Source organism: Lycium barbarum, chromosome 7, assembly GCF_019175385.1.
Source record: "Lycium barbarum isolate Lr01 chromosome 7, ASM1917538v2, whole genome shotgun sequence".
NCBI classification, from domain to species: Eukaryota; Viridiplantae; Streptophyta; class Magnoliopsida; order Solanales; family Solanaceae; genus Lycium; species Lycium barbarum.
The window spans coordinates 107,981,787-107,985,756 of NC_083343.1; the positions used below are offsets into that span (position 1 = coordinate 107,981,787).

The following is a 3,970-nucleotide window of genomic DNA, read 5'->3' on the forward strand; positions in this document are numbered from 1 at the left end:
AAATCAGAATGTGTACCAATTTTAGTCGTGCAAAACTAGAATTAATCGAGTTTGAAAATGTTTTGAGCGACTTCCTAAAATACTAAACGTTTATTTCCCAACTGCTACACATGCATAGGGGTTTCACTATTTAAATTTTTGATAATATATATATATATATATATATATATATATATATATATATATGTCAAAAACAGAGAGGAGAAAGAAAGTGGACTTTCAAACTGATAGGCCTACCTAAGCCCATTAGTGCCATTTTCACCCATTGGCTGGGCCTTCTAACACGAATATTTGCTTCCCTTTCCATTCCTTAGCTGACTCGATCAAAGACAAGGAGGTTGGGCCTTAAGCCCAACAAGTATTGATGCAAAAGACAGCTAGAAGGGCCCAAGATTGGTTCCCATGAAACATACAAGAAGACTAGGATTAGTATTTTGTCGAAGTAAGGATGCTTAGTTAAACAAATGCATAAGTCAAACAAGTAGATCATTAGGTGGTAACATAATTGTTTTTTACAGAAAATAGTGTAAGGCCCAAAATGATAAAGAAAATCCCAAAGCCAACATGAGCTATTTAACCAAGGAACAATACTCAGCCCGAGTTACAAAATTCGTTAAAAATGCTAGAAGAGGCCCACACATTAATTTAAGCAGTCGTCCTAAGAGACTAAGCTGACATAGATATGGGCTCATATTCATCAGTGGCAAGTGTGATATACCTTAAGTATACTGAATATATCCACTCCTATACACCTGTGAGGGTATAGAGGTGAATATACTTTGTATACTTTGGTATACCACCTAGTATATGGGGAAGAAAACTAATGCATTGAGAGGAGATGAGGAAAAATATACTATTCAAGGTTCTTTTAGACTTATATAGGTGATGTGCCGTGAATTTTGGCACATTTTATGCCTTTGTAACTAGAAATAGTGCTTGATTTTAAGTGTTTTTATATTGTTTCTTATGTTATTTTTGTGTTTTATAGGGTTGATTAACTAAGGATCGGAAATGAGAAGTAATGCTGGAAAAACGGACAAATTTGAGCTAAGCGACGGTCCGTAACTCATGTTACGGACCGTAACGGTGTCCGTAACTCATGTTACGGTTCGTACCTTTGAACCGTAACAAGGCCTGAATTTCCAGAAAGTTTCATTGAAACCATCAGTGTTACGGTGAAGTGTTACGGTCCGTAACTCATGTTACGGTCCGTAACATGTCACCGTAACATGAGCTAAATTTCCAGAGAGTTTCAATAAAATCTTCAGTGTTACGGTTTAGTGTTACGGTCCGTAACCCTTCACCGTAACATCATCCAAATTTCCAGAGAGTTGCCAAGTAATTGTCACCACTTACGCTTCAGAAGGACGGACCGTAACACAGGGTACGGTCCGTCGCATGGTGGCCGTAACGTCGAAGTGGTCAAATGACGAAATGAAGGACGGACCGTAACCTGAGTTACGGTCCGTAACAATGCGGCGTAAGGGCATTTTTTTCCAGAAACTTGGCGCGATTTTTGGCTCTATAAATACATAATGTAGGGTTTTAATTCATTATTCAGATTTTATTTTAGAGGCATAAACCCTAGATTTTTAATCTTGAAGTGATTGGAGCATTTAAGGCAACAACTTCACTCTCATTCCATCTTGTATTAGTATTGTAAGTGTATTATGTTAATCTTTAAGCTTTTTCTGTCAAGAAACATTATGAGTAGCTAATTTCAATTCTAAGGTTGTGAATCCCATGATGGGTATTATGTGAATGGGTTTCTATTATTGATATATGCATAATGGTTGTTGTTATTTATTCTATCTTTGTGTTGTAACGTTGGGTAATGATTGCAAGCATTAGCCGAAGCCATTATATTGACTTTTCTTGGGAAAGAGAGTCAATATTGGTAAGATTGAATAACAATGACTCGAGGCGTTAACCCTTGTTTAATAGACTAACTTAGGAATAAGAATAAGTCTAAATTGGCATTATTGGTCGCTCTTCGATCGTAACTCTTTTATATTCGGAAGAATCATAAAGAGGAAATACTGCTTAACTGTTGGGAAACATTAAGAAGTCTTTAAGAGATCAAGTGCATATTCTTAGAACAACCATTAGAAGTATATCACATTGAAATCCGAAGCATAATATCTAATCAAATTGGAAAACACAACCTTAGTCTCTCTCTCATATTAATTACATTCTAAGTCAAAGTATTCAATTACATTATTCAACAATCAATTCAAACTATCCGGAATAGGATTAAAGCCTTTAAAGATTGGTATCGCATACGATTAGTACTCTTTTCTCTCCATATTCCCTGTGGGATTCGACCCCAACCTTGTTGGGTTACTATATTTGACAACGTCCGCTTTACGCCATTAATAGGTGTAATTTGAGCGTATCAAATTTTGGCGCCGTTGCCGGGGAATACGGTTCAGAAATTACTAATTGTTGTGTACTATTCTTTAAAACTTTTTCTATTCCATCACACCTCGTTTGCTGTTTTAGTGAACCAGGTGAACATGGCTGGAAGACCCCATCGCAATCAAGGGAACCAAGGGGGGATCCAAGTGAACCATCCTGCACCAGAAGAAGAGGAGGATGAGAATGTATTTGCAGAATTCATCGACGAAGCTGATTATGCTTCTGCTGTAGTTCCCCCGAGAACAGGAAATGCTAATTTCAAAATTGATAGTTCTATCTATCAGCTATTGAAACTTGAAGGCTATTTCCGAAATTCTTCGGAAGATTGTCCCCTTCGACACCTAAAGAATTTCGTGCATGTATGTTCCCAACAATCTCAAGGTGCTGTTCCTGCTGATGCACTGCGACTGCGGGTTTTCAAATATTCATTAGTTGGCCAAGCTAGGGAATGGTATGAAAAGCTCCCGAGCAATACTATTCATACCTGGAATGAGCTGGCCAATATCTTTGTAAAAAAATGGTTCCCACCCAGCAAAAAGGCTGAGCTTCGGGATAAGATTTTTGGGTTTAAACAACTTCCAGGGGAACAACTATATGCTGCATGGGAGAGGTTCAAATATTATCTAGCTCAATCTCCGAATCATGGATTTCCAGATGCAATTCTCACAGAGAAGTTCTACAAGGGGCTAGATACAATGAATCAAATAGCTGTCAACACTGCAGCTGGGGGATGCTTTATGGACAAAACCTTTGTCAACATCACCCGGTTGCTCGACAAGCTTACTACCCATAATCAAGCCTGGCATTCGACTGATAGCGAATTCCTATCATATGGTAGTCCCTCTGTGGCCGCGGTGGCCAAAGAAAATCATGAGCGAGATCATGCGTTCGCTCAACTGCAAACCACCGTGGATTTATTATCCAAAAGTCTTATGGAGAAAGAGGCCAAATGTGTAAACGTTATCGATGAGATGCCACCTCATGCTCCCGGAATGTATCAAGTTTCTGACGAAACTTATCTTGAGGGGCAGCCACAATATGAGGATGCGAATTATGTCAATAACTCGCAAGGGGGTTATCAACGGCAAAACTACCAAGGTTCCGGTAATCACCCATGGCAAAGGCCTCAACAAAATTACCAAGGACAGAATTATGGAAGAACTGATCAGGGTAATCCCAATCAAGGGAATTACAATAACAATAATTATGGCAACAAGAGCTCTAACCCCTACATTCCACCTAGGGGGCAAGCATCCAATTCCCAGCCATGGAAAGATAATTCAGCTACTAACTCTGCTGGTAACACGTCTAATGATTCTGCAGAACTGAAGAGTATGATGCAGAAAATGCTGATGAATCAAGACAGAACAGAGAGCACAATCAAGGGAATGTCCCAGGTCCAACTATCGCATTCAGCTTCCATTCAGAAGCTTGAAGCGCAATTCAGAGACCTTTCCCGAGAAGTGCATACTCCTCAACGGGGACAATTACCGAGTGATACAGTTCCTAATCCAAAAGGTAGTGGAGTGAACTCTGTCGAGAATGTACTTGC

General features: G+C 39.2%; 1 non-coding gene across 1 annotated transcript; it reads right to left on the reverse strand.

Annotated features, from left to right (window-relative positions):
- Positions 1-2,960: 2,960 nt before the first annotated feature.
- On the reverse strand, positions 2,961-3,067 carry LOC132604735 (small nucleolar RNA R71). The gene has a single exon (XR_009568837.1). It is a non-coding gene; the product is annotated as a small nucleolar RNA R71 (small nucleolar RNA).
- Positions 3,068-3,970: the final 903 nt, after the last annotated feature.